This window comes from Oncorhynchus nerka, linkage group LG19, assembly GCF_034236695.1.
Source record: "Oncorhynchus nerka isolate Pitt River linkage group LG19, Oner_Uvic_2.0, whole genome shotgun sequence".
Lineage (NCBI taxonomy): Eukaryota > Metazoa > Chordata > Actinopteri > Salmoniformes > Salmonidae > Oncorhynchus > Oncorhynchus nerka.
This window is the reverse complement of record NC_088414.1, coordinates 25927200-25942865: the sequence shown is the minus strand read 5'-3', so window position 1 is coordinate 25942865 and position 15666 is coordinate 25927200. Positions and strand designations below refer to the sequence as shown.

At 40.2% G+C, this 15666-nt stretch overlaps 1 pseudogene; it reads right to left on the bottom strand.

The window, feature by feature from the left end:
- Positions 1–15666, bottom strand: part of LOC115101239 (protein unc-13 homolog B-like) — a 112113-nt pseudogene that overhangs the window by 83580 nt on the left and 12867 nt on the right.

The following is a 15666-nucleotide window of genomic DNA, read 5'->3' as shown; positions in this document are numbered from 1 at the left end:
AGCATTCTGACTAGTTGCATCACTACCTGGTATGGCAATTGCTTGGCCTTCGACTGCAAGGCACTAGAGGGTAGTGCGCACGGCCCAGTACATCACTAGGTCTAAGCTGCCTGCCATCCAGGACCTCTACACCAGGCGATATCAGAGGAACCCTAAAAATTATCAAAGACCCCAGCCACCCCAGTCATAGACTATTCTCTCTACTACCGCATGGCAAGCGGTACCGGAGTGCCAGGTCCAGGACAAAAAGGCATCAACAGTTTTTACCCCCAAGCCATAAGACTCCTGAACAGGTAATCAAATGGCTACCCAGACTATTTGCTTTGTGTGCTACCCCCCCAAACTCTCTTTTAAGCTACTGCTACTCTCTGTTTACCATATATGCATAGTCACTTTAACTATACATTCATGTACATATGTACATACTACCTCAATTGGCCCGACCAATCAGTGCTCCCGCACATTGGCTAATCTGGCTATCTGCATTGTGTCCCGCCACCCACCAACCCCTCTTTCACGCTACTGCTACTCTCTGTTCTTCATATATGCATAGTCACTCTAACCATATCTACATGTACATACTACCTCAAATCAGCCTGACTAACCGGTGTCTGTATGTAGCATCGGTACTTTTATAGCCTCGCTACTGTTTTTCACTGTCTTTTTACTGTTGTTTTATTTCTTTACGTACCTATTGTTCATCTAATACCTTTTTTGCACTATTGGTTAGAGCCTGTAAGTAAGCATTTCCTTGTAAGGTCTACACCTGTTGTATTCGGCGCACATGACGAATAAACTTTGATTTGATAGCTAATACTTACAAGGATTCCTAAATCATTGTTTACCTGTTTGGGGTAGGGGGCAGCATTTTCACTTTTGGATAAATAGCATGCCCAAACTGAACTGCCTCCTATGTCCCAGATCCTAATATATGCATATTATTATTAGTATTGGATAGAAAACACTCTGTTTCTAAAACTTTTTGAATCATGTCTGTGGGTATATCAGAACTTATTTAGCAGGCGAAACCCCGAGAACAAACTATTCAGATTTGTCTTTTTGAAGTCTTTTCAATATGTTTTCCTACAGTTCCCACCGCTTCCACCGGATGTCACCAGTTTGTAGAAATTGGTTGAGGTTTTTCCTTTGTGTAATGAAGAAGTACCATAGCTCAGAACGAACGTCACTTCATGTGTACCTTTTGATAGAGGCGCGTAACCAGAAAAGTAGCGTCAGTTTGTTTTGCTCCTGTATTGAACACAGATCATCCCGTCTTCAATTTGATCGATTATATACATTTAGAAATGTGTAAAGTTGTATTACAAAAGTAGTTTGAAATATTTTGGCAAAGTTTACAGGTAACTTTTGAGATATTTTGTAACGACGTTGCGTAAGTTGGAAGCTGTGTTTTTCTGGATCAAACGCGCCAAATAAATGGACATTTTGGATATATATCGACTGAATTAATCGAACAAAAAGGACCATTTGTGATGTTTATGGGACATATAGGAGTGCCAACAAAAGAAGCTCGTCAAAGGTAAGGCATGATTTACATTTTATTTCTGCGTTTTGTGTTGCGCCTGCAGAGTTGAAATATGCTACTCTCGTTGTTTACGGTTGTGCTATCATCAGATAATAGCATCTTATGCTTTCGCTGAAAAGCCTTTTTGAAATCTGACACGTTGGCTGGATTCACAACGAGTGTAGCTTTAATTTGCTATCTTGCATGTGTCATTTAATGAAAGTTAGATGTTTATAGAAATGTATTTGAATTTGGCGCTCTGCATTTTCCCTGGCTATTGGCCATATGGGACGCAAGCGTCCCGCCTACCCCAGAGAGGCTAAGAATAATGAAAATGACTGCAGATTCTACTGGTCATTGTTTTCAGGCTCGTTCTATTGGTGCTAGCTAGGTACCAGCGATATATCGTACATCCCTGATACACACCACATTTCACAGAGACAGAAACAATTCATTGATTGACACTAATGAGGTAATGCAGTATGTTGTTAGCCCCAGAGGTCTAGTTATATTGAAACCTGCTGTAAGCTATACACAGAGTGTACAAAACATTAGGAACACCTGCTCTTTCCATGACAGACTGACCAGGTGAATCCAGGTGAAAGCTGTGATGCCTTATTTATGTCACTCATCTACACTTTCAATTAGTGTAGATGAAGGGGACGAGACAGGTTAATGAATGATTTTTAAGCCTTGTGACAATTGAGAAATTGATTGTGTATGTGTGCCATTCAGAGGGTGAATGGGCAAGATAAAATATTTAAGTGTCTTTGAACAGGGTATGGTAGTAGGTGCCAGGAGCACCGGTTTGAGTGTGTCAAGAACGGTAACGCTGTAGGGTTTTGTGTATCAAGAATGGTCCACCACCCAATGGACATCCAGCCAACTTGACACAACTGTGGGAAGCATTGGAGTAAACATGGGCCAGTATCCCTGTGCAATGCTTTCGACACCTTGTAGAGTCCATGCCCCTAGGGCACAAGGGTGTGAAACGCAATATTAGGAAGGTGTTCTTAATGTTTTGTACACTCAGTACAGGTCTCCAGTGGGGACATCAGGTCAACAGCCAGGCCTAGGGCTCTGGGTTGAGAAGAAACAGGTCTAATTAGAGTATCAGGAGGCCAGTCAGCAATACAGACATTACGACCATGATCTGGAGACACTCCCCATCTCCCCATTACTAATTAGATGCCCCATGCCTCGTCTTGGACCACACTTGCTGCTTCTCATGAATACAAGTTCAAAGATAAGAGGAGGAGGCGGCCTGGATTAGATTAGAGCCACTTAGTGATTGTGGTCTCTATCTGAAAGAGCTCTTCCACCTTGCACAAAGGACTGATAGCATCTTACCAGAAAGAAATGGCCACCCTCTGTCATAACACACACCCGCACATGCACGCACACAGAGAGCACACTTGGATTGTCGTGTGGACCGACCATCAAACAGCAGACTTTGATAAGTACCCACACTCTGAAAGTAGACAGAAGATCTGTCCAGGTTACTGAGTCATACGAGCGACAGAACCCCTCGGTCTTTCGCTCCAACTCACCACACATGCCTTAGTCAAGTGTCTTCATTCATTATTGACACATCATCAGTTTTCCAATAAATTAGTCAGAAAAACACGGATGGTTGGAAGGCTGACATTTACTATTTGGACCTCTCATCAATGTTGTATGTCATAGAAGACATATTCCTCTGTCACAGGGCACACTTGGGTAGTTGTGTTTTGTGAATAGTGGTAGGTAAGTATTTGCAAATAGCACTAACAATCAAATGTATGTGTATATTTGTATTCTGGGCCAATTCATTTCAAGCCCAACCAGTCAGTTTTTCCACTGCAGATGAATCTATCCAAGTCACAATATTTAGCTGTAGTTGGGTTAAAAATCGGATGTGTGTATCCAAATGCAATACGGCCTGTGCGTCTCTGATGGCCCTTGCCAGGTCACTAACCGTTGCATCACCAGAGTAAGGCTATTGTACATGTGTCTATCTTGCACCGTCATGCAATTATTAAGAGACTAGAGACAATGAGCTAATCCTAAACAACTAGTGTTCTCGTATTAACTAATTGAGTCAAGTAAAAGCAAGGATGTAAAGGTGGAACACAAAAGCATATGATGTGTGTGCAAATTTAAATGAGGATTTACCAATACAAAATTATGAATGTAACTTAGAGTTACTCTAAGTGAAGATTGCATTTACTCAAACAACTAATTGGTTTATTAGTCCCGAATGAATTAATACTCAAACAATAGCAGTTAACATGGAATATATAATACAAAATAAAACAGAGTAAATGTCTATCACAATAACACAGTCATAGGGTTTATGAGATAGGAGTGAGGGCAAACAGTATAGGGATTTACCTAAGTGGAGTGCGTGGGGATTTGGATTTTGCCAGCACTGATCTGACCAGTAGTGGCATGTATTCATGGATGCCAGGGGAAGCCAGGCTTCCCCAAAATATTGTCAAAAAAAAAAGTCTCCGTTTCCAAATTTGAATTCAATTTGCAAAAGGCTGAATGTACGGTCTCTCACCGGAGAAAGGATCAGAGCAAACGAAACAGCACCCGAAACAGCACCCCTTTGTCTCTGTATGTGTAGCCCATCTATCTATCGATAGATCTATCTGATGCTGTCTGGTCAAAAAGTGTATGACATTGTTGCCGCCCGTAGCATTGAATGCAAGGGAAGCCAGCGGTCATTTGGCCTACCCTGATGAAAAGGTATAAAATAATATTCAATCAACAGTGAGCTCATATATGAATGGTTCAGTTGCACACTAAAAAAATAAGCGTCATACCAATCACATCAAGTGAAAAATGTAATTGACAGAAAAAACTTGAATTGTTGCATCTCCCTGTGTTGTTGTCCTCCGGTGGCTAGCTAGTTAGCTAGCATTTACATTTTTTTAAATTGAACCTTTATTTTGATAGGGGAGACATTGAGACCTAGGTCCCTTTTCCAATTGTGATTACACACACACACACACACACACACACACACACAGATAAATCAGAACCATGGCGAGCCAAATCATATTTAGCTTACGTATATAGGACTAAATTGTTATTGGTATCTTTTAGTTGTCACTGTATTAGATTAAGCAGAGGTGATTTGATAAAGTTGAAATGGTGCTGGTATAGTGGAGGCAACTCCTGTTTGTTTGAGACTTGCAGTAACTCTCCGTGGTTCTAAATCAATAGTTGTTTAGTGGTCCGAAAATGTCAGAAACATGAACTTGTTGACCGTGCTGTAGGTTATGTAACTGTTTGTTACATGCAATATGCTTTGTGGACTTCACCAGACAGAGGTTGCTCTCCGGTTTTGTGATGAAAGAAAGGTGTGGTTGAATTTATCCTGCCACTTCTTATTGTCTCGGCCTTAGGCATATATACCAGTGTCAAGGCATATGAACTAACAGGTTATAGAGCGAACAACACAATTATCAAAACACATAGGTTGCAATATGCCAGTAGCTTCCCCAGTGATTTTACGCACACACGACTACTGCTGAGCAGCTCACCTGCAGCACATGGGATAGAGCTAGGCGGGAAGCAGGGACAGAAAGCCCCATTGGATTACGCTAATCCAAAAGTCAACCAACCACTGCCCTGACTGATTGCCCTACAGGAGAAGTAGGTGCAAATGACTTCCTGCTATGAAGGCTTTTTAAAAAGGTTCACAAACAGTCCTAGTTTCGGTCAGCATTCGAGTACATAACTCCTAAAGAAAGAGGTAGTTTAAGGACTTACCTGGAGATCCTTGGAGTTTGGCTTTCTTTACTGAAATAGAAAGAGAAAACAACTGTTAGAAACAAAAAGACATAAAACTGTGTTTTTAATAAAAACCTAGACAGCAAGTCGTTATGCCTGCTCATGATTTACTTCAAGGATATCATACGGACTCTGATAAGGCTGATTGCTGTAGGCTAGCCCTACATTGTGTACAATTAATGTGATCGGGTGTTCACTTCACGTCACTTCGGTGTCCCCCTAAGAGGCCACAGTCAGAGCCAGGATATCCGTCATGCTGAGAGTGTAACCGGATCAGTGAATCACGGACCAGAAAGAAGTCACACGGACACCAATCAGCCACGTGTTATCAACCACAACGACAGGAAAAACAAGGGCACATGACATTTGTCGGTGAGTTCTGACATTCATTGATATGCAGACCGACAGATGGGGCACATGTTGATGAAGCATGGAGTAGGATTGTGTTAGACGTGGCCAGACGTGTCTGAGTGAGCATCACAATATTCTCTCAACCTATCAGCAGAAAACACCAGCCTATCACATTTTTGAGAAGCACCAAATACTAACAAAAAAAAGTGTCATGGGGGAATAGAATCCACCACTGTTAATAATTGACCACGTTGACATGCGCACAGTATACCAGATAAGGTCTTACATGGAATAAGCTGTTTACATGCAACTTTTAAATCCCACTAACGGATAGCCCTGTATCCATGAATACACCGAATACTCCTAATTGAAGTTCATATGGGTTAAATGGAATAGTAACTGAAGTCAGTACACTGACTATAGACCTATAACCTCTCATATGTAGCATAATATTAACTCCTGCTGAATAGGCATTTCTTGCAGAAAAATGATACAACAAGTGTGCGTGTAATGTGTCATCTTTGAAACTTATGCAAGAAGACAGTATTTCAAACACATAAAATATGCACCCAAGACAAACTGTAGTCTATTCATAAACATTCATTCTAAAACATTCATTCAGAAGTTATGACAGAAGAGAAGCTGTACAGCACATTCGGAAAGTATTCAGACCCCTTGACTTTATCCACATTGTTACGTTACAGCCTCATTATACAATTGATTAAATAAATCATTTCCCTAATCAATCTACACACAATGGCCCATAATGAAAAAGCGAAAACAGGTTTTAAGAAATGTTTGCACATTTATTAAAAATAAAGTATTCAGAACCTTTGCTATGAGACTCAAAGTTGAGCTCAGGTGCATCCTGTTTCCAACTTGATATAAGTCCATCTGTCAAAAATTACATTGATTGGACATGTTTTGGAAAGGCACACACCAGTCTATATAAAGGTCCCACAGTTGACAGTGCATGTCAGAGGAAAAACCAAGCCATGAGGTTGAAGGAATTGTCCTTAGAGCAACGAGACAGGATTGAGTCGAGGCACAGATCTGGGGAAGGGTACCAAAACATATCTGCAGCATTGAAGTTCGCCAAGAACACAGTGGCCTCCATCATTCTTAAATGGATGAACCATCGAGACTCTTCGTAGAACTGGCTGGCCGCCCGGCTAAATTGGGCAATAGGGGGAGAAAGTTCTTGGTCAGGGAGGTGACCAAGAACCCGATGGTCACTCTGACAGAGCTCCAGAGTTCCTCTGTGGAAATGGGAGAACCTTCCAGAAGGACAACAATCTCTGCATCACTCTAGCAATCAGGTAATTTTTTAGGCCTTTATTGGTGGAGTGGCCAGGCGGAAGCCACTCCTCAGTAAAGGGTACATGACAGTGTCGAGGCAGAATCAGAATTAGTTGGGTAACATAGATAAGATGTTTTATTTTCATAATATGCTTGTGAGATACTTGTCATTTAGAATGTATTTTGTTGTACTATAGTGTTGGCCGGTTGCAGTTATCTGTTCTCCGTCAGGGTTCAGTTACTTGGGCCACAGAAAGGGGAGAGGTCAAGCTTGTCTTCATATGTAAAGGTAGCTTTTAAACCATGGAAAGGGATGATTGAGGGGGAACCAATTATCTCTTGGCTCCACAATGTCTGTGTGCCAGTCACTGTCTCTCTGTGATCTTGTCCAGGAGGGGGTGTATTTGATATATGCCATTGGGTGAGGTAATGGTGTTGGTCCTGAGTGGTACCAAGAGCGAGATAAGAACATAGTTTAGGAGACCAAAGCTGAACGATAATTTATAGCCAATGCTGTCTGGCTATGTGTGTCTTTGCTATAAAGGATCTCAGTTGCAATGTGTAAGCACTCTCAGAGAATTATAGACACTGAATTGATCTGAGAGTCACAGGGTTGTGATGGAGCTCATAATAATTAAAGATGGACTTTATGATAACTCTGACTTGTGTGGTGGTTTGCTCTCATGATTTGGTAAATACAGGAAATTTCCACTACAACAGCCCACTTGGAGTTTTCCAAAAGGCACCTAAATGACTCTTAGACCATGTAAAACAAGATTCTCTGGTCTGATGAAACCAAGATTGAACTATTTGGCCTGAATGCCAAGCATCCCATCTGGAGGAAACCTACAGCAAAGTACAGAGAGATCCTTGATGAAAACCTGCTCCAAAGCGCTGAGGATCTCAGACTGGGGTGAAGGTTTGTATTTGCTATGGATCCCCATCAGCTGCTGCAAATCGGGCTCTTCCTTAGGTCCGACAAAATTAAGGTAGTTACAAATATATTGTAAAGGTTTAAAAAAAAAATTGTATAACAGATTTCACAACACACCAAGTGTGTGCCCTCAGGCCCCTACACCACATATCTACAACACAAAATCCATGTGTATGTTATCATGTGTGTCGTGTCTTTGGCTATATCGGATTAAGTGATATGAGGTGTAAACCCATAACACACACATTTTTCCAGCAGCAGACTATGATCGATAATGTCAGAAGCTGCACTGAAGTCCAACAAAAAAGCTCCCAATCTTTTTATCATCAATTTCTCTCAGCCAATCATCATTTGTGTAAGTGCTGTGCTTGTTGAATGTCCTTCCCTAGAAGCTTGCTGAACATCTGTCAATTTGTTTACTGTAAAATAGCATTGTATCTGGGCAAACACAATTTTTTCACAAAGGTTGGTAACAGGCTGATTGGTCGGCTATTTGAGCCAGTAAAGTGGGCTTTACTATTCTTAGGTAGCGGAATTACTTTTGCTTCCCTCCAGGCCTGAGGGAACACACTTTCTAGTAGGTTTAAATTGAAGATATAGCAAATAAGAGTGGCAATAACGTTCGCTACAATCCTCAGTAATTTTCTATACAAAATGTCAGACCCCGGTGGCTTGTCATTGTTGATAGACAATTCTTTAACCTCTTCCACACTGAATTTACAATTGTCTTTTATAATTTGGTCAGATATAATTGGATGTGTAGTGACAGTGTTTGTAGTTGGAATGTCATGCCTTAGTTTGCTTATCTGGCCAATTAAAAAAATAATTAAAAGTAGTTTGCAATATCAGTCGGTTTTGTGATGAATGAGCCATCGGTTTCAAAAAATGATGGGTTGAGTTGACCTTTTTTCCCAATAATGTCATTGAAGGTGCTCCAAAGATATTTACTATATTTCTTTATGTCATTTATCTTTGTTTCATAGTGTAGTTTCTTCTTCTTTTTATTCAGTTTAGTCACATGATTTCTCAATTTGCAGGACGTTTGCCAATCGGCTGTGCAGCCAGACTTATTTGCCATTCTTTTTGCGTCATCCCTCTCAACCACACAATTTTTCAAATCCTCGTCAATCCACAGGATTTAACAGTTTTTACAGTCATTTTCTTAAATGGTTGCATACTTATTAGTAACTGGGATAAGCAATTTCATTAACCTCTTGAAGCTGTGTTTTGCAATATTGCACTTGTGATTTCATGAATATGAATATTTTTTAGTAATATTATGTGACTGTTGCGCTATGCTATTCAGTGGTTGCTGACGAAAATGATCCCATGACAGGGATGGGTAGCGTCAAGAAGTTAGTGTCAAGTGCAACGTTTTTTTTTGCTCCTCATTTACACACCACCGACCAACAAACATTCTTCACATCAACAACATAGGAATCACTCCAAAACTTATTTTATGTGTTAGGCCCGTCCTTTGGTTTTCCTAGATATGGCTAGTATATTGTGATCACTACCTCTGATGGATCTGAAAACTACTTTCAAGCAATTTTCTGCAGCATCAGTAAAAATGTGATCAATACATGTTGATGATTTCATTACTGTGCCGTTTGTAACTACCCTGGTAGGTTGACTGATAACCTGAACTAGGTTGCAGGCACTGGTTACAGTTTGAAGCTTTTTCTTGAGTGGGCAGCTTGATGAAAACCAGTCAATATTTATATCACCCAGAAAATATACATCTCTGTTGATATCACAGACATTATCAAGCATTTCACACATATTATCCAGATACTGACTGTTAAGCTACATAGGTTAACCTTTCTAGCGCAGGCGTTCCGCTAGCGGAATATTCCGCTGAAATATTTTTTAGAAATATGTAACTTTCACACATTAACAAGTCCAACACAGGAAATGAAAGAAACTCTTTACAACGAAAGCACAACATATTATGTTAGATCACCGCCAAGTAAAAAAAAAACACAGCCATTTTTCCAGCCAAAGATAGGATTCACAAAAAGGAGAAATATAGATAAAATGAATCACCAACCTTTGATGATCTTCATCAGATGACACTCATAGGGCATCATGTTACACAATACATGTATGTTTTGTTCGATAATGTGCATATTTATATCCAAATATCTCAGTTTACATTGGCGCGTTACGTGCAGTAATGTTTTGATCCCAAAACATCCGGTGATTTTGCAGAAATACTCATAATAAATGATATCAGTGTTGTTCACAGAATTAAAGATAGATTTCTCCTTAATGCAACCCCTGTGTCAGATTTTTTAAAACTTTACGCAAAAAGCATAATCTGAGAACGGCGCACAGAGCCCAATCCAGCCAGAGAAATATCCGCCATTTTGGAGTCAACAGAAGTTAGAAATAACACTATAAATATTCACTTACCTTTGATGATCTTCATCAGAAGGCAATCCCAGGAATCCCAGTTTGACAATAAATGACTGATTTGTTACATAAAGTCCATAATTTATGTCCAAATAATCACTTGTTGTTAGCGTGTTCAGCCCAGTAATCGATCTTCATGAGGCGCGAGCTCTTCGTCCAGACAAAAACTCGAAAAGTTCAGTTACAGGTCGTAGAAACATGTCAAACGATATATGGAATCAATCTTTAGGATGTTAACATAAAAATGCAATAATGTTCCAACCGGAGAATTCCTATGTCTGAAGAAAAGCACTGGAACGAGAGCTAACTCTGTCGGGAGCGCACGACATGAGCCTGAGACACTCTGCCAGACCACTGACTCAAACAGGTCTCATGAGCCCCTCCTTTATAGTAGAATCCTCATTCAAGTTCCTAAAGACGGTTGACATCTAATGGAAGCCGTAGGAAGTGCAACTTGACTCCATAGACACTGTGTATTCGGTAGGTCAAGCTTTGAAAAACTACAAACCTCAGAATTCCCACTTCCTGGTTGGATTTTTCTCAGGTTTTCGCCTGCCATATGAGTTCTGTTATACTCACAGACATCATTCAAACAGTTTTAGAAACTTCAGAGTGTTTACTATCCAATACTAATACTAATAATATGCATATATTAGCATATGGGACAGAGTAGGAGGTAGTTCACTCTGGGCACCCTCCAAAAGTTAAAGTGCTGCCCCCTATCCCAAAAAGGTTAACCTTTTATAACCTCTTCAGTCGACCCTCTACTTTTTGAACATTTTGTTAAAAATCGCGCAACATTTCAGCGCCCTGCTACTCATGCCAGGAATATAGTACGTTCATATGGTTAGAATGTGTGGATAGGAAACCCTCGGACGTTTTTAAAACTGGTTAAATCACGACTGTGGCTATTACATAACGTGCGTTACATCGGAAAGCGCAGGAAAACCTGATCACAGAAAGTGGAAATAAATATCCTTGCGCCACTTCCAGCAATTGTTAACAGTGAGCCGAATTAGATAAGACCGAGCATTCAACTCCCACAGCATCCCCATGTTGTCTAGAGTCTTGTGAATTGAATCATCTTTGATTCTTGGTTGAACCGAAAGAGGGGCACGACTTACCTCCGGTCTCCGCCCAGATCATTCCGGAAGAGCTCTCTCCTGAAATTTTTTCCAAGACGACAGCTAATGATTTCTACATCGCCTATGGATGATTTTTATCGCTTATTAATGTTTACTAATACCTAAAGTAGCATTACAAACGTATTTCGAAGTGTTTTGTGAAAGTTTATCGTCTACTTTTTGAATTTTAAAAAATGACGTTACGTTGTGAAATCGCTGTTTTTTTCGTTTATCACACAGTCTACATATAACGATATCTTGGCTTTATATGGCCCGATTTAATCGAAATAAAGACCCAATAGTGTTTATGGGACATCTAGGAGTGCCAACAAAGAAGATGGTGAAAGGTAATGACTGTTTTCTATTTTATTGTGCGGTTTGTGTAACGCCGAAATGCTAATTATTTTGTTTACGTCCCCTGCTGTGCTTTTCTGTTGTAGTGTATTTGTGCATGCTATCAGATAATAGCTTCTCATGCTGTCGCCGAAAAGCATTTTAAAAATCTGACTTGTTGCCTGGATTCACAACGAGTGTAGCTTTAATTTGATACCCTGCATGTGTATTTTAATGAACTTTTGAGTTTTAACTAATACTATTAGCATTTAGCGTAGCGCATTTGCATTTCCAGAGCTCTAGTTGGGACGCAAGCGTCCCAGGTAGAGGCAAGAGGATAACTAGGGGGCAGTATTTTCATTTTTGGATAAAAAAACGTTCCCGTTTTAAACAGGATATTTTGTCACGACAAGATGCTCGACTATGCATATAATTGACAGCTTTGGATAGAAAACACCCTGACTTTTCCAAACATGCAAAGATATTGTCTGTGAGTGCAACAGAACTGATGTTACAGGCGAAACCCAGATAAAAATCCAATCAGGAAGTGCCACATTTTTTAAAACCGCCTCATGCCAATGGCTCCTTATATGGCTGTGAATGAGCTACGAATGAGCCTACGTTTTCTACGTATTCCCCAAGGTGTCAACAGCATTTGTGACGTCGTTTTACGCATTTATGTTGAAGAATAGCCGTAAGGGACCACATTTAGCAAGTGGTCAAATGATGGCTCCCACAGAAAATCTTGCGTAAAGTACACAAGTAGCCATTTTTCCAATCGCTTCTTATGAGAAACTGATATATTATCGAATTGTTATGTGAAAAACACCTTGAGGATTGATTCTAAACAACGTTTGCTATGTTTCTGTTGATATTATGGAGCTAATTTGGAAAAAAGTTTGGTGTTGTAGTGACTGCATTTTCCGGTCGATTTCTCAGCCAAACGTGAAGAACAAAGGGAGCTATTTCACCTACAAAAATAATATTTTTGGAAAAAATGAACATTTGCTATCTAACTGGGAGTCTCCTGAGTGAAAACATCCCAAGTTCTTCAAAGGTAAATGATTTAATTTGATTGCTTTTCTTATTTTCGTGAAAATGTTGCCTGCTGGTAGCAGAGCCTAGCCATAGCATTATGCCATGATAAACTTACACAAATGCTTGTCTAGCATTGGCTGTAAAGCATATTTTGAAAATATGAGATGACAGTGTGATTAACAAAAGGCTAAGCTGTGTCTCAATATATTTAATTTGTGATTTTCATGAATAGGAAGATTTTCTAGGAAGATTTATGTCCGCTGCGTTATGCTAATTAGTTTGAGGCTATGGTTACGCTCCCGCATGCGGGTTTGAGAGTCATGAGTTAACTGAGCTGGGCTTAGGTCATTGTTCACCTTCCAACAGGACAATGACCCTAAGCACACAGCCAAAATAACGCAGGAGTGGCTTCGGGACAAGTCTCAATGCCCTTGATTGGCCCAGCCAGAGCCCGGACTTGAACCCGATCTAACATCTCTGGAGACCTGAAAATAGCTGTGCAGCGATGCTCCCCATCCAACCTGACAGAGCTTGAGAGGATCTGCAGAGAAGAATGTGAGAAACTCCCCAAATACAAGTGTGTCGCGTTTGTAGCGTCATACCGAAGAAGACTCGAGGCTGTAATCGCTGCCAAAGGGGCTTCAACAAAGAACAGAGTAAAGGGTTTGAATACGAATACCTATGTAATTTGATTTAAGTTTTTAATAAATTAGCAAAACATTTCCAAAAACCTGTTTTTGCTTTGTCATTGTGGGATAGTGTGTAGATTGATGAGGGGGAAAAACTTAAAATAAAATAGTTACATGCCTCAGTATACCGTCTGATCAGCATAGCCCAGGCATCTTATCCAGGTTTCTCATAAATAAAAATGTATTAGTTCTTCTGATTGAGAAGGGCATTGCCAAAAACATTGATGTGTCTAAACTTAAGAAACAATGTTTCAGGTTTTTGATGGAAATGTTCAGATGTTTCAAAACAATTGTTTACTCCATGTGTAACTCTGTGTTGTCTGTTCACACTGCTATGCTTTATCTTGGCCAGGTCGCAGTTGCAAATGAGAACTTGTTCTCAACTAGCCTACCTGGTTAAATAAAGGTGAAATAAAAAAATAAAAAATAAAAATTCACCACTAGTCTGTGACAGACCACACTTTCATATTGACCAATGTGGTGTAATCTTTGAGAGTCAAATCTCTTAATGCACAACCCACATCCATACCGACCCAGCGCACCCAGATAAGCTATATGCTTATCCCATAGGGCGGCACATAATTGCCCCAGCGTCGTCCAGGTTAGGGGTGGGTTTGGCCGTCATTGTAAATAAGAATTTGTTCTTAACCGTCTTGCAGGTTAGCCTACCAGATCTAAAAAATATATTTAAAAAATGCTTCCTATAACGATACATTCTCCTTTTATCTACACTGTCGAAAACAAGAGCAGAAAAACAACCTCTAGAGCACTCGGATCTATTTTTAGACTTGGCAGACCTTTCCTGTATCTATATAATAACAGTTATGGGATTGAAAGATTGATTAGAGGGGATTCATTGTGAATGCTGCTCCCGCCTTATGTACAGCCAAATAAACGACTGGGCCGGGATGGCAGATGAACAGGATTGGGTGGCAGTAAGTGACAGAAGCTGACATTACATGATTTTAATATCAGCACGTGCAGCTCTTCCCCCTCGCTCTCTGTACACAGCTAGAATAACACGCAGCCCAAGTGAGTGTGGCTCTATTTATTTACCCATCTTAGTTTGCCACGTTGCTGGTGGTGAGATTAAGTGGCTATTGGCTAAGAGACAAAAGGGAGGAGAGAGAGCGAGAGAGAGAGGAATTATTTCTAAATACAAGTTAAAATGCACCTGCCATCTTCCATTCTTTACACAAGGGGTTCCTAACCTGGGAGAAGCTGAGCTATGACCTAAGTTCCAAGAGTCAAAGAAATTGGACTTGGGAAGTAGTTTTATACAATGAACCAGATTTATACAATTGTACTGGTACCCCCTATATACAAGATTAATGTGAAGGGGTTTGAGGTATATATGTACCTGAAGGCAAGGTAAAGTGACTAGGTATCAGGAGAGAAGCGTAAAATAAAGAACAGAGTGTGTGGGTATGGGTTTGTGCTTGTGTTGTATCGGTATGTGTGTGTGTTAGGTTTGTGTGCGTGCGTATGAAGCAGTGATGGCTCCTCAGAGTGAATTTCATAAAAATAAAAATGGTAAAACATTGAAAAAGTTATCCTTTTTAGATAAAACTATACTAAATATTTTCACGTCACCAAATAATTAATTAAAACACACTGTTTTGCAATGAAGGTCTACAGTAGCTTCAACAGCACTCTGTAAGGTAGCACCATGGTGTAGCCGGAGGACAGCTAGCTTCCGTCCTCCTCTTGGTACATTGACTTCAATACAAAACCTAGGAGACTCTTGGTGCACACCCCTCCATAGACTTACACAGTAATTATGAAGGCTTCCATAGGACATCCTCCAACTTATCAGAGCTCTTGCAGCATGAACTGACATGTTGTCCACCCAATCAAATGATCAGAGAATGAATCTAGTACTGAAAGCATAAGCTACAGCTAGCTAGGACTGAAGTGCATAAAATGTGGTGAGTAGTTGACTCAGAAAGACAAATTAATTTCTTCAAAACTGAAGGAGAAGCAAGAGAAATTGTCAATTTTGTTTAACTTACTTAGCTAGCAAATGCAGCTGGCTAGTTTAGTTACTCAAACACCCGGCTCAAACAGAGGGATACTATGTTAGCTAGCTGGCTATGACTAGCCAACACAACACTGGAACTCTTCCAAGTCAAGGTAAGCTTTTGTTTTTATTAATTTATTGCCACCGGTGCCCATCGG